Source organism: Microcaecilia unicolor, chromosome 9 (genome assembly GCF_901765095.1).
Source record: "Microcaecilia unicolor chromosome 9, aMicUni1.1, whole genome shotgun sequence".
NCBI lineage: Eukaryota > Metazoa > Chordata > Amphibia > Gymnophiona > Siphonopidae > Microcaecilia > Microcaecilia unicolor.
In genome coordinates, this window is record NC_044039.1 from 99292427 (window position 1) to 99320376 (window position 27950).

The following is a 27950-nucleotide window of genomic DNA, read 5'->3' on the forward strand; positions in this document are numbered from 1 at the left end:
TCGTATGTCTTTTGGCGCAAGCCCCATATCATTCTTGTCACCTTCTTCTGGACTGCTTCAAGTCTACAGTTCATTGTAACTTCCCTAAATAGACTTTGGGAAGAAATATTACAGCAAGGTAAAGGTAAACCACAACACACTTTTATTGTACAAGAGATGGTAAATAAATATTGGATGTTAAAAAGTTTCAGTTAAAATGCTTTCTGATAAAAACACTTGAAAATTCACAGTTGTGAGTAGTATATCTCACTCCTTTTTGTCAAAACTAATTTGCATATTCTTGGCAGGTGGCCACACCCACTTCCAGTCCTGACTGCCAATCAAAAATGAGGACATGGCCAAGCCCTGCCCATACCTGCCCAAGCCCCTCCCCCTTTGCATCACTGGGTGTGATATCACAGCCCCACCCTTTTTGCATAACCCACCTAGAGCCCCACCTTATTTACATAGCCCTGCCCTTAAACCCACCCATTTTTGCATTGACCTGCCCTAAACCCTGCCTCTGTTAGTGATATCACAGGAAGTGCCATCATAGCTATGTCCCTTTTCCAAGATGGCGGCCAGCACATGATGCATTACATCCCTTCCTGTTTTCATTAATGGCCCCATCTTGAATGGGGTCATGTGACAGGAAATGACATCAAAAACCCCAACACCAACTTCTACAGCCTTGGAGGAATGTGCGCAGCTTAACTTTTTTCTTACAGGAAAGAAAACAGGCATTTTTAGCCCGGACATACCGATTTTCTTTTCTTTTTTTAAATTATTTTTTTTAATTCAAAAGGATACCCTGTGTTTATTTTCAGTTGGATCAAGTTAGGTCCATCTGCTTTTAAGAATGATAGGAAGAACTAATGTGTTGTACAAAGCCTCCTCTCACAATCCTGCTTTTTTTTTTCAAAGAAATTGTTACCTCTCTGTGTTTGCTTTGCAAGCACCTTGTACTGTCTGTGTAAAATCAAACAGTCTGCAGCCTCCCCCTGCAACCCCTCCCTTTCCCTAGCCATTATCCTAATCTGTCTGCAGCCTCTCTCAAATCCATCCTCCCCTTTCCTCTTCTAAACCATCCTCCTTAGAAAGAACTAGTGTGACCTGCTTTTCAAGAGACTGTAAAGGCACAGTTTCCTTTTTGAATGCTCTCTCTGTTTCTCCCTCCCCTGTCCCTTCTCCTTCTTCCTTTTTAGCAAAAACCACCAGCCCAATCAGCTGCAGTCAGAAAATGATTTATACAAGATTTGTTCTGCTTTACAAATAAGCAAACTTACAGGGACCTCTATACTTTTCAAAAGAAACCGTAAAGACACACTGTAAGCTTTTTTTTTTTTTTTTTAAGATCACAAGTCCCTAAGAGCAAAAAGAAAAAAAGAAGAAAAAAAAGAAACAGCAGCTGTTTTTAAAAAAAAAAAAAAAAGGGTATGTTTACTAAGGCATGTTAGCGTTTTTAACGCGCCTTTAAAGTTAAGGCATGCTAAAAGCTAACATGCCTATACATTCCTATGGGCGCATTAGTGATTAATGCGTGTCAACCATTTACGTGTGTTAAAAATGCTAACGCACCTATAGCACACCTTAGTAAAATACCTCAAAGTTGTTGATCATAATGTAAATGGGGGAAAAAAGATTACAGAATTTTTAAAAATGCTTTATTTTGCTTTTAGCAGTATTAACCTTAGAAACATAAAAGTTAAAAAAAAATTAAGTTCATCATCAATAAAAGAAGTAGCTATGAAAATTATTGGCAGAACAAATGCTTTATACAGGGCTTGCTTTGCCCTAACAGTATTCATCTAGGAAGCATACAATGTTTAAAAAAATGTTAAGTAAAGCATATGCAAAGAGTATGGATATAATCAGTAGCCATAAGGCAATGTGTTAACATTTTAAATCAAAACCCGTTTATCATAGATGACCCTTTGATTTTTTTTAAGTACACGAGATTCAATGAGCCATCAGGCCTTGTTTCTGACTATCCCTTTTTGCTGGATGGATATTTTAGTTTGTTCATTCGGTGGCACTCTTGGATCGAAATCCATAACAATCTCCTTTAGACTGCAAAAATGTATTATCTCACTGTTTTCACTGTTGAGTGTAATGCCTTTTACCTTCAGACGGGTCTCTCCATTGGATAACCTGTCCCTGTATGTTTTAGGGCCGGCCGAGACAAACTCTGTAATATGCTCACCCTTAGGGATCTCACTCGTTAATTCACCTAAATAGTCACCCAAAGGAGGATCCCACTCACCCTCCTTACAAAAATCACAGAGTCTGTATCATGATAAAGATGAACTCTGTACCACTCTATCAAGGCATACGCTGTTGTAACAGAGGCTATGAAGATGTTAGTGTTACCTGGCGGTGCACAAAGTTCCGTTGTGCGCTTCCAGGTTACGCAAGCCGCATCATCATCTGTATGATTGCAAGATGACACGGTGTATTCTGGGGAAAACAGATATAAGATATATTTACAGCTCATTGGGGTCTCTCATGATGCTTGTGGTAGGTAAATTTCTTCTTTGTCCAAACTTCCCCCACAAAGTGTTTAAGAAACATTTTGCAGTTTGTCGTTTTGCAGGGTTCGTGGTTATCTGATCAGCACATAAAAGTACACCTTTCTGACAGAAATCATCTATGTACCTGTTTTGCTGTTCAGCATCAGTTCACCATTGAGGAAACCTTGATGCTTCCTGCTTTTGACTTGGAGGCATATTTTCAAAGCACTTAGACTTTATTTATTTATTTGGTGCATTTGTACCCCAAATTTTCACACATAAGCAGGCGCAATGTGGCTTACATTAAGTCAAGAGTATACAATTCAATATAGAGATGGCACAGAAACAGATTGTGACAGGAGGGGGAGGTACACGGGATGACAAGGGCAAAGGACAGGGGTGAAGAGCCAACAAATGGTAGAGGTTAAACAGAGGAGTAGCCAGGGGAATAAGCCTCAGCGAATAAGAAGGTCTTTAAGGACTTCTTGAACTGCTGATGGTCGACGAGCTCCCTAAGCTGTCGTGGCAGGACATTCCAGGATTTTGTGCTGATGAAGGGGAAGGACGAAGCATAGTCTTGTATTTTACATGCCTACAGGTGGGGTAATGAAGATGGAGGTAAGGCCTTGCAGAGCTCTAGGCATTCCTAGAGGGCAGATCGATTAGTGTAAGCATGTATTCAGGGGCTTCTCCATATATTATCTTGTGTGTAAGTGAACAGACTTTAAATGTTATACGGTTATTATGGAATTTTGTAAGTCTAAGTGCTTTGAAAATGAGCCTCATAGATGCATGTTTATGTATTCTGCAAAGAGTTGTGTAGATGTCTATTGAAAACACCAGACCTCATAGATTTCTCTCACCCTTTACCCTTTAGAGAGAGTCATTTCCAATTATAAGATACAAAAAATTAGTGAAAACAACTAAGGATCTAAAGTTCTAGTGTATATAATCATAAAATGAATGAAGAGTCCAGTAATAGTACAAAGATATATGATGTTATTTACGGTAAAATGAGGAAAAGACCTCAAAACACCCAAACGCCTACTACAATTGTGGTATCTTTGACTGGAGTTGTGGTATTCATCATGGGTCTAAAAAACCTCATAACACACTCTTTTTTAGTTTTAGACTTCATCATTACTTAATTTTATTATTTGCTTATTCTTTGTTAAAATAATTTTTAACATTATTCTTATTTTAGTTTTATCACAAAAATCATTCTTCTTTGACAATGCAACAGACTTGTCTCCGTAAATAGCAGAAAAAGTTGAGCACTTAACTGACACCAGGGCTCTCTCTCCTTCATTGTGGGCACAGGTATGACACTATAGAAACATGAGTTTACCATGCACCCTAACAGGCAGTACGGGAAAAAAGAGTCCATGTGGCAGGAACACTTTGACTTTCACAAGCTCAAAATAATTAGAGAGGGGGCTGAATTTTTCATATATGATTTGTGGGTGACCAATCGGATATTCTTTATTTTTATTCACAAAAGGGTACAGGCTGGTAGTGTATTTTCTCACCCTGTTTAACCTGATGGTACAAACACACAGCATTCATTCTGCCTCCAAATATGGTGTCTCATGGAACTAAAGATTCGAGTAATGCTGCTCTGCTCAGAAAGGCTACACATTCCCTATCCATTTTAACCAAACTCTCCCGCTCATGTTTTCAAATACTGACAACCTTTTAGGTAATCTGCCTTGCACTGTGTTTTGTAGTTGAGAAACCTGAAGGTGGTGCCTGTCAATGGATTCTGTTTTTTTTTTTTTTTAGATTCATAGCAGGTTGTACAGTCCTGGTACAATCAACCGTTAAATCCAAAGGCAGTGTGCTCACTGTTAATGACTGCATAACTGTCGAGAAAGTAGTCACCCACCTGCATTTTGCTACCCTTTAGAGCATGCTTGATTTGTATGTGTTCTTTGTCCTCGGTGTACATCAGTCAATGGATACTAGCAGTTGAATATATTTTGGTCTGCTGATGATAATCGTAGGTCGACTGCAGAGCTATGGTATTCAGTTAAGCAGATGAAACAGAACATGGTCATTTACATGGAAGCAAGTGTAATATATTGGAATGGGTCTATACAATTCCTTTGGGTCAGCATCCCACCCCTGGTATGCCTTCTACTTCTACCTCTACAACCCTCTCTGTCATTTTCATAATTTCCTCTCTATACATGATACAGTTTTGTGAAATACAGACATCCTGCTTACAGTAGAAGGCCAGTTCTTTTTTGTAAATCAAATGTCTTATGCTTGTTCTTGCCATACCATTGTGTGAAAGCCTCTTTCTCATCATGCATCACACATTCAACGCCATAGTACTTTTCCTCAGGCATTTCCCCCACATAGTTTCGATTTTCCACAGTGTTAAAAAAGTGAGGAAAGTACCCTTGGCTGCCTTCAAAGCCCATGGCTTGCGGGAGCTTGCTAAGTTTCAAGGGCAGAAAATGTAAAGAATCTATAAAGCGAATGCCCAATGTGTCAACCTCATTTGTAAAAGCTTACCGCCCTGTGCTAACAAACTCATATCCATCATTTTGCTGCAACAACTGACACGACAAAATAACCATCATAACAAGGTAATGTTTTAAAATTCTTACTGATACATTTATAAGAACTGTCTATTATCATATAGTTTCTCCTATGGAATGGAAGCTATAAAACATTGTTATTCTGTATTGTATTTGGATGTTTGTTACCCTTAAAATCTAATAAAAATTTACTTCAAACAAAAATCTTACCGTATCACTGTCACTACTCTTGGTAGACTGAATTTCTGTGTTGTGGAGGGGTTTTTCATGCAGACCTTATACTCTCCAGCTATACCATTCTTTTCTGGCACAAGCCTGGTGCTCCACTAGCCTACCCAGTTGTGGGGGGTGTTTCAGGGTAAATATGTCTGTGAGGAATATGATTAGACAAAGGAAGAGAGGCCCCCTCCTCTGTGAAACCCTCCCACATATTTTTGGGCCACTGTCCAAAAGGTCAATTGCAATCATTTATACTGACATGGGGAAAACAAAAGGCCCTGAAACTTTTACACAGTTTAATAAAAACAAGTGGCATTTAAATTAGTTTTATGATTTTTATTATTATGGTATATGGTACATCAGTTACTAATTGCCTTTGCATATGTTTTTATTCAACGACCCTAGCCTACACAGGCCATGATCTACATTTGTATGCACTTTCTCTGTTCATCATATCCCAAAGTCCGAAACAGAAACAAACATTTTGAGAACTGCACACTGTGGCAAAAGGAATCAAGTTTTCTTTTGAGTTTAGTACAGTGTATATAATTTATACAATGTCCCCTGGCCAAACTATCTAGCTGTTGAATAGGATTAGGCGCTGATTTTACACTTTGGATGAGGTCCATGTGTCAATAGTTTCATTAAAAACCATCAGTATTTCCCCAGCTATCAGAATGACACCTAGAATATGCTCCAAGAACATTCCCTCACAAAGGTGAAATCTCAGGCACACATTTTGGCTCAACCCCCACTTATCCAATGCATAACCTTGACAATCTTTAGCCACAGCCTCGGACCAGCAGACGTGTATAATACAGTAAACTGCTATTTGTACAAGCGAACTGAAGACGTTTTTCCGGTAAACAGTGTGGAATCTCGGTTGCTTGATAAGACCAATATGGTACCACCATCTCATGTCTTAGGTATCCTCAGGTCTTGAGGCCCATATGCAAAGTCTCTGTATACCATGCACATTTTCGGGGGCATCTTGACAGCAGCACAAGCAGTGCACACACATGACATTAACTGGCTGTGTCTCCGCAATGTCTCTATACACTTCGTCATTCACCTACAACAGAATATGAACAGTCTGTAAAAGGCAATTCAAGAAAAACCATCCACAAGTATACCCCCCAAATATATTTTTGTCAGAACCTCCCCCCCCCGAAAAACTAGATGCATACTTATGAAATGGGGCAAGACAAATCCTCTGTCTGATTTAGAAGATCCATGCGCTCAGTATCCTCAGCCATTTTATACATTTCTGTGTCGTCAATGGCATCTCTGAAAGTGTCTTCTGCCAAATCCACGGCATATGTTCTGTTCTTAATCTAGGTCTTCTGTTAGTGAAACATTGAGTTCTTGAGAGTCAAACAGCTTTTGCTCATATGGCAGTCCATCCAGCAAGGACTCAGTTATTTCCTGACCCAGCAACAGGTCCTCCTCCGGTTCTGTTTCAGCCATACACTGCACATTCTGGTCACTAACAGTGTTTTGTGATTCTGTCAAGTCAATTACCGGTGGGTAGCCCTTGGTCTCAGTTTCAAGACCTTTAAGATAAAGACTGAGCCGTCAACCTCTCTTTAATAACAAGGGCTGTTTACCCCTTCTGGACCTATATTAGGGGATTCATAAGACTCCATGTTTAGATGTTTTGTCTTCCTGATTCCCCGATAAATGGAGAGTAACTGGAGGTAGTGTATTTAGAATGGTGGTAATGCTTTTTATATCTCTTGGTCATGTGTTGTTTTTTAGGTTCCTTATGATCTTGTCTTCAGACTTGTCCAGACATTTATTTATTTCCCAGCACCTGATATACTGCAAGGTGTCCATATGGTGACTATGCGGTTTACAATATAAAAAACACAGGAGGGAACAAACCTTAAATTTGAGGTAAGAGGTTTCAGAATGGATGTGAGATGGTAAAGAACTCCAGAGAGAAGGTCTCAGAAAGCTGAAACTGGTCTCATGAGATATTGAGACACGAAAGGAAGGTAGAGAAGGTATTGTAAGTAAATTACCAGAGGCTGACCAAAGAGGCATGCTTGGACTAGTCAATTCATTCCTGTGATCTTGTCTAGCTTTGTGACAGGTATAAAGATTTTCCTAGGTTTGTCACAGCATTTGTTCTGCCACTAATTTTCATTGCTATTTCTTTTACAGATACTGTACTTAACTTTTTAAAAATCTTGTACGTTTCTAATGTTAATACTGCTAAAACCAAAATAATGCATTTAAAAAGGAAAACAAGTTAGCTTATCTGTAACTTTTTCCCCCCAGTTATGTTGTGATCACCAGCTTTGTTTTTTTTAAAAACAGCTGCTGTTGCTTTTTTTTCTTTTGCTTTAAGGGGCTTGTGATCTTAAAAAGCAAAAAAAAAAAAAAAACCCAAAACCAAAAACACAACAGCTCTCAGTATGTCTTATGAGGTCCCTGTAAGTTTGCTTATCTGTAACGCAAAACAACCCTTGTATAAAGCATTTTCTGTCTGACTGCAGCCAGTTGGGCTGGTGGGTTTTGCTAAAGGAGAGGTAGAAGGAGGGGAGCCAGGGGAGGGGGCTGCAGAGAGAGAGAGAGAGAGAGAGAGAGAGAGAGACAACATTTAAAAAGGAAATTGTGTCTTTACGGTCTCTTGAAAAGCAGGTAGGAAAAGCACATTCACACTAGTTGTTTCTACAGAGGATGGCTTAGAAGGGGAAAGGGAAGGGTGGGTTTAAGGGAGGCTGCAGACAGATTGGGATAATGGCTAGGGAAAGGGAGGGGTTGCAGGGGGAGGCTGCAGACTTTGATCTTACACAGACATGCTTGCAAAGCAAACTCTCACACACAGGGATAACAATCTCTTGAAAAAAAAAATCAGGACTGTGAGAGGAGGCTTTGTACAGCACATTAGTCCATCCTGTCATTCTTAAAAGCAGATGGATCTAACTCGATCCAACTGAAAATAAACACAAGGTATCCTTTTAATAGAAGGGGAAAAAAAAACAAAACCAGTGAATCTGGGCTACAAAATGCCTATTTTCTTTCCTGTAAGAAAAATATTAAGCTACACACATTCCTCCAAGTTTGTAGGGGACGGCGTTTTTTTTAAATGTCACTACCCGTTGCATGACCCTATCCAAGATGGCGGACAGTAGTGGAAACTAGCTGTAGGGGATGTTGTTGGGGTTTTTTGACATCCGGTCACATGATCCCATCCAATATGGCGGCCAATAGTGAAAACAAGAAGTGACATTGTACATCCTGTGGTGGCTGCCATCTTGGGAAAAGGGGTGTGGCTATGCTGTTATACAAAAGGGGTGGAGTTCTGGGCAGAGCTATGCAAATAAGGCGGGGTTAGGGCTGGGTTCTGCAAAAGGGGTAGGATGTGATATCACATCTGGTGATAACATCAAAGGGGTGGGAACTGGGCGGGGCTTGGTCATATACTCACTTCTGATTGGCTGTCAGGACCAGAAGTAGAGATGGCCACCTGTCAAAAATATGCAAATTAGCTTTGACAAAGAAGGTGAGATATACTACTGTTGTGTAACAATGCAAACTTAGAATAAAGTGCAATCTAACCTTAAAACTTGGTTCTTTAAAAAAAATATTTACATTCTTTTGTAGACTATTACCAATCTGAAGAACTAATAACCAACAAGTGCAACTTATGCTCAACTTATTACGCAGAAATGACTTCAAGTACAGCTTTAATGCCAGATACGTATCAGTTAACCAATGATTTGTTTTAACTTACTCTAGTTCTTTTCCCTTTTCTGGTTAAAGAAAGAACTACTAGATCCAGGATACAACCAGTCAAGTAAGTATTTGCATGTCTCTGTATGTATTAGCCTATGTGTCTGTCTTTCTTTTTTTTTTTTTTTTATTCTTTATTAATTTCACATTTTATCAAAGATAATACTCTTTGAAGGATACATCAATGTTTAAGTAACATCTTTAAAGGAAATTATTCTGAATTCCTAATTCCAAAATATAAACAAACATTGATTACAACAGTCCACAAAATGAAGAGAATCTAATTTTCACCAAGGGAAGTTGGTTAAAGTGGAAATAATTAACCATTTAAATTTAGAGCAGGTGGTATCATTTTACATTTGAACCATAATTCCAATATTTATTTGGCCGGTGTTTTTTCCCCTTGCGCAACCAGAAATCTAGACAATTGTTCAGGTTCATAAAATATATATTTGGTATTCTTGAACATTATTAAACATTTGCATGGGAATCTCAACTGAAAAGTAGCTTCTATTTCCAAGGATTTTTGCCTCAGTTCCAGAAATTTCTTTCTTCTTTGCTGAGTCCATTTTGAAATATCTGGGAAAATCAAAATCTTATCTCCCATAAACTGAGGTTGTAAGTTCTTAAAATACTGTCTCAGTAGTGCTTCTTTGTCTTGTATAAAGACAAAGGAAATTATCAAAGTTGCACGAGTCTTAATTTCTTCTTGAGATCGTTCCAAGAATTCGGATATATCCAAAGATTCAGGAGGTGGTTGTAACTGAGTAGAATCCAATTGAGAACTTTTCCCAGGTTTAAGGTAATATAACTTCTGCAAAGGAGGAAGCGAATCTTCTGGATACTTAAAAGTCTCCTTCAAAAATTTATTGAACAGTTCTCTAGCAGTCATAAATTGTGTTTGAGGAAAATTTAGCAAGCGTAAATTTAAGTTTCTTGAAGAATTTTCCAAGTTTTCAAGTTTCCTATGAATAATCATACGATCTCCTGCTAATTGAGATTTCTGTTCTTGAATCTTCACTAGATCCGATTCCATTGCAATTTGTTTAATTGAAATCGCTTCAACTTTCACTTTAAGATCTTGTACTTGTCTAGAATTATTTAGAGTCACAGAAATAAACGAAGTACAAACCTTGTGAAGGGCTTCTAACGCCGACCAAATAGATTCCAGGGATATTACCTGGGGCTTCACCAGGGGCTGGATCACATTAGCGCACAACGCGGCTTCCTCCCCAAGAATTACATTCTGGGTCGCCCCCGTTGACGCCTCCTCTAATGCCATCTCCGGCGAAGCCTGGAGATCCCCCCGATGAAAAAAAGATCTTTTGCCATCCTCTCAGGTGAGGTCTGCCGCCCCTTCGAGTTTTTATCTTCACTCGGTACTCTGGCCTCACCCGGTTGTGGCGGTGGGGGAGTTATTGGTCCGATAGGGCTGAGCGAAGTTCCGCTCTCCAAACCGGGGCTCTTCCCTGCCTCGGTTGCGGATACGCCCGACGGTGTTGATACCAAATAAGCGGAGATGGAAGTTTGCCCCCGAGAAGAGGCTTCCAGTCTAGGGAGGGGAGGTCCCTTCGACTTGCCCTTTCTCTTTGGCATGCTCGTTTAGTCCAGGAGAGAGTAAATAGGAAAATTTAAGCAGAGCGTTCCACTCCTGCTTCCTGCTCGATCGCCATCTTGGATTCTGTGTCTGTCTTTCTGTCTGTTTATCTCTCTGTATCTCACTCTCTATATCGCAGTCTTATTATTTTGCCACTTGTCTTTATTGGCTCACTGCTCTCTTGCAGTAGGTACCAACTTGAATGATCTGCAGGCCACCTTCTCCTAAAAGTCTCTTGTATAGCCAGGTAACAGGAACCAAGAAGAATCAGAACTTTTTAACTATAAAAGATCAATAAAATATCTTCATACTCTGTAATGTGTGTACCCCTATCTTAGTGTTTTTCGTTTCTTCTCTACTTGTACTCATGGAAGCTAACACTGTGGGTGCTTGAGCAGCCCCAATATTGAGCATACTCTTTGACTGTGTCCATGGAGAGGTGATTTTCATTGGGTTTAGCACTCCCGATCATTTTGAAAAGTTGGCTTCTATGCTTGTAGTGACCCTAGCTAAGGAAAACACAGTGATAATTGTGTAGTCCAATCTGGAAAAACCCAGCCCTTTATTTAAGATTCTTTAACATTGAATTTCTTCTGTAAATATTTTATATTTTTATCTCTCAGCTTCCTTCAGCTATCCTTGAATATGCTTTAAGCTTTTAAATTTAAACGTCATCTTTGCACTGCTTTACAATCTGATTCTCAGTCCTTCTGTCACTCACCAGTGCCTGCCTGAAGATACTGTGAATTAAAAAAAAAAACTCCAAAATAATCTGTCTCCCTGAACCGCTAGCTGGATGTCAGGAGCTTCAGATTCTATTAGCTGGCTGAGTTATTTAATCCCTGCCGCTGACCAGTGCAGACAGAACATCACAGCAGCATAAAAATATAAATACTTCTAAAGTGATTTTAAATATTGCTGGTTGTTTTTACGAAAGCAGTGCTAACTTTACTAACTGGGCAACAAAATTACTTTAACTTTAGCACCTGCTTTAATTTTGGCACTAAAGCTGGTAGCCTGTCACACAGCAGAACAATTTGCCTTTTTATTTTCTGAATAAAGCTTTATTTCTCACTCAATACATCTTCAGCTACTTAAAAATAAGTCCTACTTAACAGTTTGGAAGTTTTTCCCTACTTTTAAATGGAACTTCTACTGGTACCGCAGAACATAGCTTTTAATAAATTTCTCTGGAGGTCACATGATGCTGTGAATGGGACTCTGAGGCCCCCTGCACTGCATCTTCACCTCAAATTCATTTTTTAAAAATGTAATCTTCACAAAGCAATACTGGTTAACATTTATGGACAATTTTGTTACCCAAACCAAAGAGACCATGATGCCTAAAATAGATAAGGACAGAGATAAGGCCGGAGATGATGGGGAGGGGCATAATCGAACGGGGCGCCCAAGTTTTCCTGAGGATGTCCTCGCAGGACATCCCCGCAAATGGGCATATTATTGAAACAAGATGGGCATCCATCTTTCGTTTTGATAATACGGTCGAAGACGCCCAAATCTCAACATTTAGGTCAACAGTAGAGATGGTCGTCCTTAGAGGTGGCTGTCCCCAATTTTCGGCAATAATGGAAACTGAGGACGCCCATCTCAGAAATGAACAAATCCAAGCCACTTGGTGGTGGGAGGAGCCAGCATTCGTAGTGCACTGGTGCTCCTCACATGCCAGGACACCAACCGGACACCCTAGGGGACACTGCAGTGGACTTCAGAAAAAGCTGCCAGGTGCATAGCTCCCTTACCTTGTGTGCTGTGCCTCCCAACCCCCCCCCCAAAACCCACTCCCCACAACTGTACACCACTACCATAGCCCTTAGGGATGAAGGGGGCACCTAGATGTGGGTACAGTGGGTTTGTGGTGGGTTTTGGAGTGCTCACATTTACCACCACAAGTGTAACAGGAGGGGGGATGGGCCTCGGTCTGCCTGCCTGATGTGCACTGCAGTACCCCCTAAAGCTGCTCCTGGGACCTGCATACTGCTGTCATGGAGCTGGGTATGATATTTGAGGCTGGAAAAAATATTTAAAAAGTTTATTTAGGGTGGGAGGAGGTTAGTGACCACTGGGGGAATAAGGGGAGGTCATCCTCGATTCCCTCCGGTGGTCATCTGGTCAGTTTGGGCACCTTTTTGAGGCTTGGTCGTAAGAAAAATGGACCAAGTAAAGTCACCCAAGTGCTCATCAGGGATGCCCTTCTTTTTTCCATTATCCGTTGAGGACGCCCATGTGTTAGGCACGCCCTAATCCCACCTTTGCTATGCTTCCGACACGCCCCCATGAACTTTGGTCATCCCCGCGACAGAAAGCAGTTGAGGATGCCCAAAATCAGCTTTGATTATGCTGATTTGGGCGACCCTGTGAGAAGGATGCCCATCTCCTGATTTGTATCGAAAGATGGACACCCTTCTCTTTTGAAAATAAGCTTGTAAATGTGAGATGGACTTGTAGGTACGGACCCTAGGGTCACAGCTTATGCTGATTGCTAAGCTGACTGCAGTGGTGGTTAAAGCGCTGGAACCATAATTTGTGAAGCTGTCAGGAGAAAATGCTAACTTGGAAGATCTACTAGCAGAAATGACTTGGCACATTGGTGAATTAGAACATAAGAGTTTCAATGGTGGAAGATGTCTCACATATCATGCAAACCAACATAGATGTTCTTCTGGCACAAATGCGCACACATGCTGAAAAGCAGGCGGACTTAGAAAATCTCTCTAGACATGGTAATCTATGTTTCTTTGGTATCCCTGAAACTGTATCTGAGTATAGACTGTCTACAATTTTGGAGTGATGGATGGTGCAGGAGCTGCCTCTGAAGGTGGTGTACTTAGAGAGTGAAATCCAAACAAGCAGCGTGGTGTTGTCTATATCAAAACAAGGACATCAAAGCAGTCCAACTTAGTCCAGAAAAAAAAAGGAAAAGAGGGGGGAAAGTCTCAACAAGTGCTGCAATATTGAATATTGTTCATTAATTGCATGCACAACAAGTCATCATAGACTGAAAAATCCTCCAAAAATAAGTCTATTTTTATTTTCTTATATTTATAAATGCTTATATTCACACATAGTTCCAGCTCTAAAAAGTCAAACAAAACCACAAAATAACTTATCTTTTAACAAATCTGTCCTGCGTATAGACTCCGATGGTCCCGTTTCGTATTTCTTCCTCAGGGAATCCAGACGCGGACTTGTGCAAATATTGAGTGACTGAAAAAATGCTGGACTGGACGCTTGCAGGAAACCAGACTTTGTGATGTAGAACATCAAAAGCTACAACTGACTTGGGTTAGGTAGGTGTTCTTCTTCTCCTCTGGTTAATGGTTGTGTGTTAATGGATGAAGGGAAAATAAAGACTTCTAAATGTTACAGGAGGAGTTCTCTTTGGCTGGTAATGAAGTTTTTGCTTATTTGAAACTTAAATATTAGCTGGATAGCTTCAATGCTGAAAATTTACAATTAGAAGTACAAGAAAGGCTTACTACAGTGTTCCTAATGGATTCTCAACTTAAAGTGCCACTTTCCTATCATCATAATTACTTGCAGGAAATAACACCATGTTTGGAATGGTGAGCTCTAAAGTGAAGTTATTTTATTTATCACATAGTTTGTAGACCACGCTATTCCAAGGTCTAGGCTGTTTATAATATAAAAACATTCATAAAAATAACACACATTCAATGCAAAGACAATTTAAAAATCTGGACTAATATAAATCTGAACTAACATAAATCCAGCTTTTTCAATTACTTAGAAGCCTGAGTTAATAAGTATGCTTTCAGGCATTTACAAGCAGCAAGATAATTTTTTATCAAGCGTAGTTCTTCTGGTAGCCCATTCCTCAAGTGTGCACCTTCAATGTAAAAAAAAATCTAATATCATCAAGAGCAACTTGTTTGTAAGTAGACGCTAACAAGACTAGCTTTCCAGCAGACCTCAGTGACCGAGACGAAACATATATTCTAAGTGCAGTAGGGAGAGGAATCGCGATCTCACCATTGATAGCCATACAAATCAAACTAAGCACTTTAACTGAACTCTGTACTTAACAGGCAACCAGTATAGGTTTCACAGCACTGGAGAGATTTGTTCAAACCTAGATAACCCAACAATAAGTCTAGCCGCTACATTCTTGGCCACTTGCAGCGGTTTCAAAACATAAGCTGGTAAACCCCAAAACATAACATTACAGTAATCAAATAATGGAGTTATCAAAGATTGCAATACCATTCTAAAATTCTCATCAGTTAGCAAACTTTTCAATCTTCGCAGGATCTTCAATTTAAAGATCTTTTTTCAACAAACCCTTCACATGTGATTGAAAAGATAGAATGGAGTCCATAATCAGATCTAGATATTTCACTTCTTGTTCAATAAGTATAATATCATTCCCAATAACAAAATTCAAAGGAAACACCACTGAGAATGAATAAGAAAGTGTCAGTACCTGAGTTTTGGATACATTCAACTTCCATCTATTAACTGACATTCGAGAATTAATAGAATGAAAACAAATTCTCAATAACTCCAGAGTCTTATCCAATGTATCAGTAATAGGCAAGAAAAATTGAATCTCATCTGAATACATTTTATAATTCAACCCCAGTCCTGCTAACAATCTATATAATGAAACATGTACATGTTATATAGGACTGGGGATAGCGTTGAGCCTTGAGGAATCTCTGCTTTCAACTCATTTCAAGAAGAAACAACTTGTTCCCTTTCAACCCTAAAGGCTCTACTACTCAGGAAAGAAAAGAATTTCATGATGGGCAGCTAAAATTCTGTTTAAAAGGAGCTGGTGCAATATAAATTCTATATACCTCTTAGACGAGCCTACAGGGCAATGCTGCAGGCTATGGATTACTGTCCAAAATGACAATGGAGTGATGCAACATTAAGTCACATGTTTTGACAGTGTCCAGTTGTAGTAGCTTTTTTGGTAGCAATTAGTTGCCTTTATTTCTCGCCTATGGTCAACCAAGGTCCAGGCTTCGCTGGGCTTCCTATTTGACAACTTTGGTATTTTTTTCCTGTCCTGAAGGGTATCCAAGGATTCTTGAAATGTACAACCTTAATGTCTAAAAAGATTATTTTGCTTAACTGATTAAAAGTTGATGTCTCCACCATCCCAATATGGCACTCTCAGATAATTTCTTTGTTAATTATGGAGCAGACTCATTGGACTACACTGATGGCAGAAGCTAGAAGTAGAATCCTAAACTTTGTCTTTGCTTAACAATTTCATGGTATTATCAAGGGGTGTGGTGGAGGGAGGATTTCTCACAAAACATTATAAATCAATGTTTTGTGAGAAATCCTCACAACTGTGTGTTCAATGTGTCAAGGACTTTTATCTACTTATTTATTTAAATGCACTATCCAAATTATCCTAGGTGGTGCACAGTACATGAACGTACACAATCATAACATTGACATTCGCACTTCAGTCAGTCCTTTCAACACACTCTACTAGTAACTCAAATAACACCATAACACTTTCTTTGGAATAAAATTTGGCTGCAGCTTTATTCACCAAACATCAGTAAATATCGCAACATCACCTAACATTGTCTTTGTAACATCAAAATCTTTTAAACCCATTTAATTGCCCATAGCGGTTCACTATTGCTAAGCCATTCGGTAACGAAACTGGCTCACTTCACCCACATTATCCCCCTTCTCCCCATGTGACTTACGGTGCCGTCAAGCCACATCTTACTCGTGGCGGTGCCGCCCCCGAGTTCTTTTCATTCCATCTTTCCCAATATTCCTTTAACCGCCTCTGGTGCCTTTTAACCCCTCAAACAGGCACCCTTTATAAAGCTGCTACCATTCCCAACTACCCCAGACCCCCCTCTAACCTCTCCCCTTTGCGCAAACTCGCACCCTTTCTATACACCCTTCCAAAGCATACATCGGGCGGGCTGGGAAGGGTCGTCAAAACTCCCCTCAATCCACCCTCACCCTCTCCTACCCTCCCACAGAATACTTTGAGCGCCAAACTTCTTTTCTTATCTCCTCCTCTCTCTCTTCCCATCCAATCCCCTTCCTTCCTTTCCATCCAATCTCCTCTTTTCCCTTCTGTTGCTAACCTGCCTACCCTCATCTGACCTGCCCCACCCCCACTCCTTCCCTTTATTTCTCATCTCTCCCTCCATACTTGACTGACTTTTGCCTTCAGTCAATGTTATTACCCTCACAGCTTAGGCTGTGAGGGCTCCCTAACATTGACATTCGCACTTCAGTCAGTCCTTTCAACACACTCTACTAGTAACTCAAATAACACCATAACACTTTCTTTGGAATAAAATTTGGCTGCAGCTTTATTCACCAAACATCAGTAAATATCGCAACATCACCTAACATTGTCTTTGTAACATCAAAATCTTTTAAACCCATTTAATTGCCCATAGCGGTTCACTATTGCTAAGCCATTCGGTAACGAAACTGGCTCACTTCACCCACATTATCCCCCTTCTCCCCATGTGACTTACGGTGCCGTCAAGCCACATCTTACTCGTGGCGGTGCCGCCCCCGAGTTCTTTTCATTCCATCTTTCCCAATATTCCTTTAACCGCCTCTGGTGCCTTTTAACCCCTCAAACAGGCCACAAGCGGTGACAGATTCCATCTTGTCACCGCTCCCCCACCATATAAGCTGCAGCCAAATCCTTTGTTAAACAATCCTCCAAGAGATCCTGGAGTGTACTCAAAAATATATCCATCCCAATTTCTGAAAGATGAACTCCATCTTTCCTATATAATCCTGCGCAATCCGCAGAAATTAACTCATGCACTAACACCAAACCCCCCATTCTTCCCAGAAATTTAGACACTTCCCCATTCACTCTACGCCGCAAACGCTCAACACCCTTAGGATTGTGAGCCCCCCTCCACACTCGCCTGGGAATTATATGTGACCATACAATCATCGCCTCTGGGAAATAACCCTTCACATCTAATAATTCTTTTTTCATAACCCGAATTAAATCAACTCCCTTGATGTTACATAAATCATTACCCCCCAAATGAATACAAATTAAAACTGGTGATGAAAATCTCCGGGCTTGTAGCAATGCTGGCACCAACTGCTTCCACATCATGCCTCGTATGGTCAACCATCGAATCCTAATACCGAATTCCACGAGTCCCAAGTTGGGTCCCCACTTGGACTCCCGAGCATGCTTGTGGGCCCAGAAGACATATGAATGGCCACAAATCCACACACAAATGTCAGGAGGCAATCCATCTGCAAAATAAACTAAAACAGTTAACAAGCAATATTCACTTTCGCTTCACGAATATATCCTTTATATCGGCTAGAACGCCACCGCCCCAAACGCTGTATCAAAGCTCCCGACCCCCCTGCATGAGCTGCATTAGAAGCCGCTCCAATTCTAAATGAATGCGTTCCATACTCCTCAGGCTCTAAACCCATCTGTCTGAGACCCTTTTTGAGCACAGCTGCAAACTGATACCTAGTCAATGGGATACCATTTTTATGTACCAACCACACCTCCCCACCCACAGGCCTTATCCCATTATAATCCACTGCACATTGCACCGGACAGAATTCCAAACCCTTACCTGCCCTCAATATAATCCACATGCCCTTACCAGCCTGATCAGTTTTTGACTTACGTAAATACAAACGCAACACTCCCTTCTCTACAATCACATCTCTGTTCTGCAAACCCTCAACACCCTTTGCCCTCTTCGAGGAAACCACCAATTCCCCCACTCTGCAAGCAGCAAAGAAAGCCACCACAAACGCCACTTGAAACAACCTTACTTCGTATTCCGAGAAACAAATCCTCGGCAAAACTTTACACAACTGCACAACCTGCACATAGAACAGTGGCAGCCTCACCCTCTCCATGCGTGAACTCTTTTTCTTCCTTGAATAACCGCACAATAATTTGCGGACCAAAAAAGTTCCGGCGGGATCATTCCAACCCAGCAATTTTGCAACAAATGCTAACGCGGCAATCGCCTGGGAAACCATCCCAAACGACCATTCTCTTTTTTCCGCAAAAGCAATAAATCTAACCACTCTCTCTTCTCCAATCGGAAAAACCAAATCCCAATCTTGTTCTTCCAAAAAGGTTAAGAATCTACGCCAACCAACTCCATACGCCTTCCACGTATTTGTAGCTAGCGCCCTCATCAGCAGCGACTCACAACCTCTCGAAAATTGAGCCACAAATCTTCGGACATCTGTGTAGGCTCCCAATCGGCTGACGGGGCCAAAGCTCTGAATCGATGTAGCTGCAAACGAGATAAAGAGTCAGCAATCTCATTTGACACACCAGGCACATGCCTAGCAGTTAACCATACATTCAACTGTAAACATTTTAACACTATTAACCGCAGCAGCTCTATCAACAGTGGACAACGCGAATATTGCTTATTGATGGCCCATACCACTGACATATTGTCTGAATAGACAGCAATCCTCCTATTCTTTAATCTCCGATCCCAAAGACACAGTGCCACCCAAATCGGAAATAATTCCAACAGGGCTATATTTGCACACCATCCCATCTCTCTCCACCATTGTGGCCAGACCTCCGCACACCATGCACCTCCAAAGTAAATCCCAAATCCTATCTCCCCCGATGCATCAGTAAATAATTGCAAATCCACATTAGACACTACTACCTCCTGCCAGATACATATGCCATTAAATACCGACAAAAACTTTCTCCACAACTGCAAATCCGCCCTCACCGCTTGTGTCAAACGCACCTTAAAATGCTTCCGCCTCAGCCCCACTGACAACAAAGCTAACCGTCTGGAAAATACTCTACCCATGGGAATCACCCTTGTGGCAAAATTAAAATGCCCCAATAAGCACTGAATCTCCTTCAAAGTCACTTTATTCTTAGTATATACCCGATCAATCTCCTCCCGTAACGCAATAATCTTTTTGCTGGGCAAACGCGACTCCATCCTCACGGAGTCTAGTTCGATTCCCAAAAACACCAACTGAGTGACTGGGCCTTCACTTTTTTCCACTGCCAAAGGTACACCCATCTCCTTTGCCACTGTACCAAATGCCGACATCAAAGCCGCACACTGATCCGAATTCGCTGGACCAACAAAAAGAAAATCATCTAGATAATGCACCATAGCATCCAAACCACTAACCTGTTGCACCACCCACTGTAAAAATGTAGCAAAGGCTTCAAAATAATTACAAGAAATTGAACACCCCATAGGCAAACATTTGTCAAAATAAAACTTGCCTGCAAATTTAAACCCCAGCAACTTGAACGCCGTCGGGTGCACTGGGAGCAAACGAAAAGCTGCCTCAATATCTGCTTTCCCCATCAACGCCCCCTGTCCCATCCTCCTCAACAACTCCACCGCCCGTTCAAAACTTGCATATTGCACCGAACAAAATTCCGGATCAATAAAAGTATTGACCCCATAACCCTCCGGATAAGACAAATTATGAATCAACCGGAAGGAACCTGGTTCTTTCTTCGGTATCACACCCAATGGAGATATAATCAAATCCTGAATTGGCGGGTCCGCAAAGGGTCCTGCAATCCTACCAAGACTCAACTCCTTCCCCAACTTTTTCTTAACCACCTCCGCATGCTGCACCACCGATACCGCATTTTCACCATTATGCACCAACAGTGGTCCTTCATACGGTATTGGAAAACCTTCAGAAAACCCAACCCAGAGCAAATATGCCTCTCCACCAAGTGGATACCGGCGCAACCAGGTTTCCAAAACCAACAGGTTAATGGGAGAAGGGGCCTTGCCAGCCCAAACCGGGCCCGCTCGGAATTCCTCCTCGACCCGACCTCCCCCTACCTGCGAATCCTCCTCTGTTACATTTAAACGCCGGGTGAAGTCCCTGACATATGGCGCAACAATGCTTAAATCTGCAGGCAGCCCGAGTACATCTTCCTGCATTAAATTGGAAACACGTATTACTGGGAACACTCCCCCTACTTCCGAAGCCACTCGACCCCAATCCTCCTCCTCCTGCCGAACCAACATTACCTGTTCGCACCACTCCCGCTCCCCCGGCAAACCCAATTGAGCCACTACCATACCCGGGCACTCCGGCAGAGGCTCCCATACGAAAGGGGGCATTAACCGTAGGGGTAAAATTTGCAATCCACAAATCCACATCACGTACACCCCAATTCTCAGACTTGTCCCTCGCTAAACTCCGTCTAAACTGCTCGTCATAATTGACCCACCCCCACCCCCCATACATTCTATATGCCCTTAATATTAAATCACAATATCTCAATAAACCTGAATACAACTCCGGCTTCCTAGCTCCCAGCACACTAGCAAAAACATGAAAACTCAACAACCAATTCATAATCGTCTTCGCTACCCTCCCTTTCTTCTTTTTACCCTCCTCTTTCCCCCCATCCTTCCCCGCATTACCATCCCTATCCTGGGCTAGCAATGCAAATAAATCAATAAATTTACCCCTTAAAATTCGCTGTCTCCACTTCACCGTGATATAACTATCCAACGGTGCTATATTGCATAATGTATGCCCCAGCCTCGAACTGGCACACACACCTGGAATCTGCGTATTCTCCACACCCGATACCCCTATTCCCATACCCTCTTCCTCATTTTCAGAAGAAGATGAAGACGACCCCGAAGAATCCCATGAATCTGACGATTCCCAAACTTGCAACGGGTCACCACTCCCTCCTTTCCTTTCCCTTTTTTCACGCTCTAATCTCTTTACTACATGACATAAATTCCGCAAGAATTTTTATTCTTCAACTTCTTCCTCAAACCCCGACCATGCACCTTTTTGTTCTGACCACTCCTTTCCCGAATCCCCTCCCGCAACTGCCCTCCCTCCCTTCCCCTTTCATACATATCTGCGCTGACATCTGTCAACTCACCAACAGCTCTTCCTGTAGAAGGCCCCTCTAGCGGATCTTCACCAGCTCCATCACCATCTGGCCCCTCATCCCGCCGCTGCACACCACTGCTCATTCCTGTTCCTGCTGGATTGCCCATTGCCATCAATTCAGCTCGCTCTTGCCCTATGTTCCAGCCCACTTGACACCCCGTTTCCACCAACAATCGACCCCGGTCTCCTATTACACTTTCTCCATCTCTCCCCATAAGTATACCCCTCCCCCCCGACTCTGCACCTTCCAAACAATTTTTTCTCTTCCCCACAACTTTTCCCCCACTCTTTGCCACTTTTTTGTGCCCCATTTACACAAATACTCCCAAAATATTGCAGTCACTCCCACTTCACTGCACCACATATACTCTACCCCAACAGCCCACACCAGCCTTCCCCAATAAACAATTCTCCCACTCACAAACTCCTACCTCCCCAAAACAAATGCCTTCCCTTCGTTTATTTATTTATTACCCACAAACCCTCTTCTCCCTTCACAATTACCCCATATATGCATCCCCCACAATTCTGTCTCCTTTCCCTCCGTTATCTATTACAAACGCCGCCGCTACAGCTCCTCCTCCCCCGATAAACGCTTCTCCACTTCCGCTTCCAACATCAGCAACTTCCACTCAAACACCCCCAAAACACAACACTCACCCCGAACAGATTCCGCTCCCCTCCGCCTGCCTGTTCCGCGTCACTCCTGCTGTCTCTGCCGTCTTAAATCTGCCTCTCTGCAGCGCACTTTACCGCCGGTTCCTCAATTATTCAGACCTCCCGCTCCACAGCCGACGAAACCGGAAGTGACCTCGCGCCTCAGCAAAAAACTACCGACAACTCTCCGCCGCTCTACACCAGGCACTCCCGGTAAGTACTTCCAATTCCTTCACCCTAAATCGTCAAAACTCCCCTCAATCCACCCTCACCCTCTCCTACCCTCCCACAGAATACTTTGAGCGCCAAACTTCTTTTCTTATCTCCTCCTCTCTCTCTTCCCATCCAATCCCCTTCCTTCCTTTCCATCCAATCTCCTCTTTTCCCTTCTGTTGCTAACCTGCCTACCCTCATCTGACCTGCCCCACCCCCACTCCTTCCCTTTATTTCTCATCTCTCCCTCCATACTTGACTGACTTTTGCCTTCAGTCAATGTTATTACCCTCACAGCTTAGGCTGTGAGGGCTCCCTTAACACAGAAACAATACAAACTCAAATGCAAACATGAACAGCATCTAATAAACTGACAGAGAACAGCCTCCTTCTTTGTAATATTGGCACTTCCTTGACTTAAAAGCCTGTAAATACAAATTTTCAAGGGTACTTCTTGAACCTGAAATCTTAACTAAAGGGGAAACGGATAACGGAACTTTAACAATTTCTGTTTCCAGCTTGCAGGATATCAGTTGCTTTTATCAGTTAATTTCTTCGTCACCAATCTTTAAAAAAAAAAACAACTAAAATGTTTTAAGATTGGTGATGAAGAAATCAACTCATAAAAAGCAGCTCATATGTTGCAAGCTGGAAACAGCAAGAATTTAGAGAATAGCCTCCTACAATGCAATGCAACTCCAAAATCCTGAATGAAGAAGAGTGTTTTCAGCTGCTTCCTAAATTGCAGAAAATCGACGATTCCACTCGCAACACCACAGGTGAGGTATTCCAAAACAAGGTGCCTGCAATTTGAAGCATAACATCGATTAGCCTCAAGCCTGACATATGTAAATGATGGGATATCCAATAAGCACTTATTAATAGAACGTAAATTTTGAGAGGGTTGATAGAAGCTAAAAAAAAAAAAGGCCAGAGAGGGAGGACCATCAGCCCTAAATGCTTTAAAAATCAAAGTCATAGCCTTGACCCTGATCCACCAGTATACTGGAAGCCAAAGCAACTCTATCAAAGCCAGAGAGATATGGCCAACATTTGACAAACCAGCCAAGAGTCGGGCAGCAGAATTTTGCACAATTTCCAGGGAATGAATGATTGACTGCGAGAGGCCTAAATACAGAGAATTACAGTAATCCAACACTATAAGCACCAGAGCCTGCAGATCAGTCTGAAAATTAACTACAGACAGCAGTTTCTTCAGATGTCTCAATAATATCAGCCTATAATAAGCATTCTGAATAACCTTCTTTATATGAGACTTAAAGGATAACTTAGAGTCCATGATTACACCAAGGTACTTACACTCAGTAGTAATAGCAATTTCTGCCCCAGCAAAGTTCACTGCATCAGGCCAAGGCCCAGAGTCAAAATGGTTAGAGAGAAACAGAATCTAAGTTTTCCCTAGATTCAGTCTTAATCTGTTGGTATTACACCAGGCACTTTGAAAGCACATTATCAGAAAAAAACAAATTATCAGACCTAGTTCTCTGCACCAGAAAACTGAAGATCATCAGCATAAAGTCAATAATGACCTCCCAAGCATGATAGAACATGATAGATCGGCATCAAATAAATATTAAACTAGCCGTTAAGCCTGTAAAAACGGGTGAGTATTGCAGCCCTCCTCTCTCCTCTGGCCTCACCCCGTCCACTGATCCTCCCCCCCATATCCAGCGACCCTCCTCTTTCCCTTGGCCTCCCCCTCCCCCCATGTCCAGCAACCCTCCTCTGTGCCCTGCTCCCACCCCAAGTCCAGCAACCATGGCCTCTCCCCCTGCCCTTCCCCCATGTCCAGCTACCCTCATCGCCGCCGCTCCCTCCCCCCTCCGTGCCGGGCCCCCTGCACTGATCTGACAGCGCCTCTCACCTCTGTGTGAAAGCACTACAGGCAGCAGCAGATCGCTCTGCTGCTGCCTGCAGCGCTTCCACATGGAGGTGAGAGGCGCTGTCAGGTCAGTGCAGGGGGCCCTATATGGAGGGGGGCGGGAGCGGCAGAGGGGATGGGGGAGGGGGAGGTTGTTTCGCGCGATATTCCTTTCCAGGTGGCAGCGGCGGCGTCCGACAATTCAACTCCGTGTCCCTCTCTGTTCCGCCCTCTGACGTCATGACGTCTTGACGCGAGGATGGGACAGAGAGGGAAGTCTGTACTGCGCATTTGCAAGTGAGTACGGTCACTTGCCATTTATATGTTTGATAATAACACAGAAAGGGTGGAACCCTGAGGGACACCTGTTGTCATAGGAGACCATGCAGATTTGTCTTCATTCATAAAAACTCTAAAAAAGAATGTTCAGACAGAAAAGAGCAATACCACTTCAACACAGTACCCTGAATACCTAAGGAATACAACCTGTTGATGAATTGTGTCAACAGCTTCAGAAATATCCAATAAAATCATAAGATATTCCTCACCTCGAACAAATCCAGCATGAATTGAATCTAAAACAGAGACTAACAACATTTCAGTCGAATGGTTCTAAAACCATACCAAAATGCATCAACCAGCTCATTCTGCTCTAGCTAATACTGCAGTTGATCCAACACCAGCTTCTCCAAAGGTTTGGCCAGAAATTTCAAAGGTAAAATAGGAATATACTTCACAAAGGGTCCAGAGCACTCTCCTTCAATAAGAGGCGAACTGAAGCCCTTTTTAGAGCCACAAGAACTGTCCCCTCATGCAATGACACTCATATTGGCAGTCAGAGAATCTAATAGGTCATGTTTTAAAAATGTTATACGTGCTGGGGCACAAACATCCAAAGGAATATAAGAGGGGTTAACCCTATTCAACACAAACTTCACCTGCTCCTTATAGACTACTGAAAAATTCACCCATGTATTCTCCAGATCACAGGACTGCTCCAAGGGTAGGCAAGCATTACTAAAGGAACGAGAGATATTAGCCACTTTCTTTAGAAAAAAGTCAGTAAAATTCCTGACACAGATTACAACACAGAGGCGCAGATGGCGGAACAGTTAAAGTCCTAACCCTTTTGAACGATTCACAAGAAAAGGAAAAAGCCTTAGCAATGACCTCATCAAAGAACCACTTCTTCACAAGCAACAACACTTGCTGATAAGTGCTCACCTCCACCTTACACTCAGACATATGAAAGGAATCAGGGAACTTACGCCATTCTCACTCCTTCTTTCACAGGTCTTGCTTCAGTGTTCACAGAGCATCGGTAAACCAAGGAGCACTGGTTTTATGCACAAAGGCAACAGTCTTGAAGGGAACAACAATATCTAGACATTCTGCCTCCAAATTATACCAAAGACTGACAGCATCAGAAGAAGACAAAGCACTCACATTAGCCAACTTGGCAACCCAAAGACCCTTCAATTGCATAGGATCAACAGCACTCCTTACCTTGGCCCAGCAAATCCCCAAATAGGCTTTTTAAACAGAGGAATAGACAGAGAAATCAAATAGTGATCAGACCAGCGTCAGAGAAGCAAACAATACATGATTTGATAAGAAAGACTTAGCATGTGACCTGCAGTCTGTGTACCAGATGAGATAATCTGTTTCCAGCCTAAACCTACAAGGGCCCCTGAAAAATCAGAAATAACCAAGTCAGAAGCAATAAAGATCAAAGTGCAAATTAAAATAGTATTATGAGGGGGAAATGCTATAAGAAAGTAACATATCTGAAATAATAGAACAATCAGCATAAATAGCCCCAGGAGGACAACAGCATAAGAAAACATTAAGATCTGGAGAAGACAGATAAAAAACCTCATTAATACTAGAGTTCCAAACAGGTTTCTACTGGAAATCAAAACCATGCTTCTCCAAGATTAACAAAGCTACCACCTCTTTTACCCACACAAGATTGGAGGAAGACATTTTAATCTACATGACCAAATAGGTTAATTAGCATTGTATCTATGTCATTAAGCCAGGTTTTAGTTATACACAACAAGTCAGAACTATGGGTCACCAGCAAATCACTCAGCACTTCAACCTTATTTCTAACTGACCGAGCATTGACAAGCAAAACTAATAAGTTTGAGACCTAACCATTAACAGAGACAGCAGACACAACTTTGACTGGAATTAAGTCCTAGGGATGTGTCTTTTGGGGCTTAGAACAAGGTATAGGACCATATTTACCCTTTCCAGAAATCACAGAAATAGTACTCATTTTCTCTAAGGAAAGATAGAAAGAAGAGTATAGAAAGAAAAACTGCCAAATACTACCAAAATTCCACTCAAATTCTGCACGAAGGAGCAAACAAAGGAGAGCTCCTTTGTCACGCTCTTTTTGTCGGCACAACAGAGATGGCACGTGATCGCCAGCGAGCGGCACCTCTGGCACTAGTTTCCCCTTAATCAACTCAATAGTCTTGCTGAGGTCACGGGGGTAGAGTCAATGCTGGAGAGATGGGAAGGCAGGGAAACACCCAGGCAGCACAAAGACACAGTTGTTAATTCCCACACTTGAAAGTAAAAAAAGTCACGATTCAGGGAAGGTGAGCTCTTGGGCCACAGCCAGGTTGTTACTACCCTGTCAGCCTGAGGGTTAGCCTGGGTTAGGCACAGGACTGAATGAACTAGGCACTAGGCTAGGCAGGAACTGGAGACAAGGCACAGCTGGGATAGAAGGCTTGGTTGGAGCTGGAGACAAGGCTAGGCAAGCAGGTTGGAAATAAAGCAGGCAAGGTGGGCTAGGGGCATGGCAGGCAAGACTACACTGGAGTCAAGGCTGCACTGGTCAGGTTAGTCAAGGCTGAAGTCAGCAAGGCTACAGCCAAGGAACCTGTTGCAAAGGCAGTGGGAAGGACAGTGCTGCTTCCTTAAAAAAAGACCCTGGAGCTGATGTACGCACAGCGTGATCCAAAGCCCTCTCCTCCTGCAGGTTTACAAAGGTGTGCTCTAAACATGTATGCATGCCTAGGAGGCCCTGTCCTCTTACAAGGTCTCCTGTGAGGCACCCCAGAGCAGAGCCAAGAGCAGCCCGCCTCTGAGGGAGGATCACTGAATGACGCCGCAGACCTCTGCCTTGAGGTTCCTTGGAGTAGGTACCTATCTGGGACTCACGACATGACCAGGGCAGTGGCAAAATACAGCTGGTAAGCCATGAGCAGTTAGCTGCTCTGGTGCTGGCTTTCCCTTAACTCAATGCTCTCACTGACATCACAGGAGGCGGAGTTGAAACTGGAGCAAGGGGAAGGCAGGGAACCACCCAGGCAGCACAGAGACACAGTTGTTAAAGTTTTACACTTGAAAGTAAAAACAGCTGGTAAATCACCAGCAGTTAGTTGTTCCAGTGCTGGCTTCCCCTTAATTAACTCAATGTTCTCACTAATGTCACAGGAGGTAGAGTTGAAGCTGTAGCAAAGGGAAGGCAAAGACCCAATCTGGTATTCTTATTTTCCACATTATGTTTTGTACAATATTGTGACTCTGTTGACATGTTAATTAGGTTGGCTGAGATATTTCTTACTATGGTTTTTTCAATAAAAAATATTTCAACATAAATTTCTCTAATGACCACAGGTAAAATTCTACTTAATACTATTATTCTGCTTAATAACTAT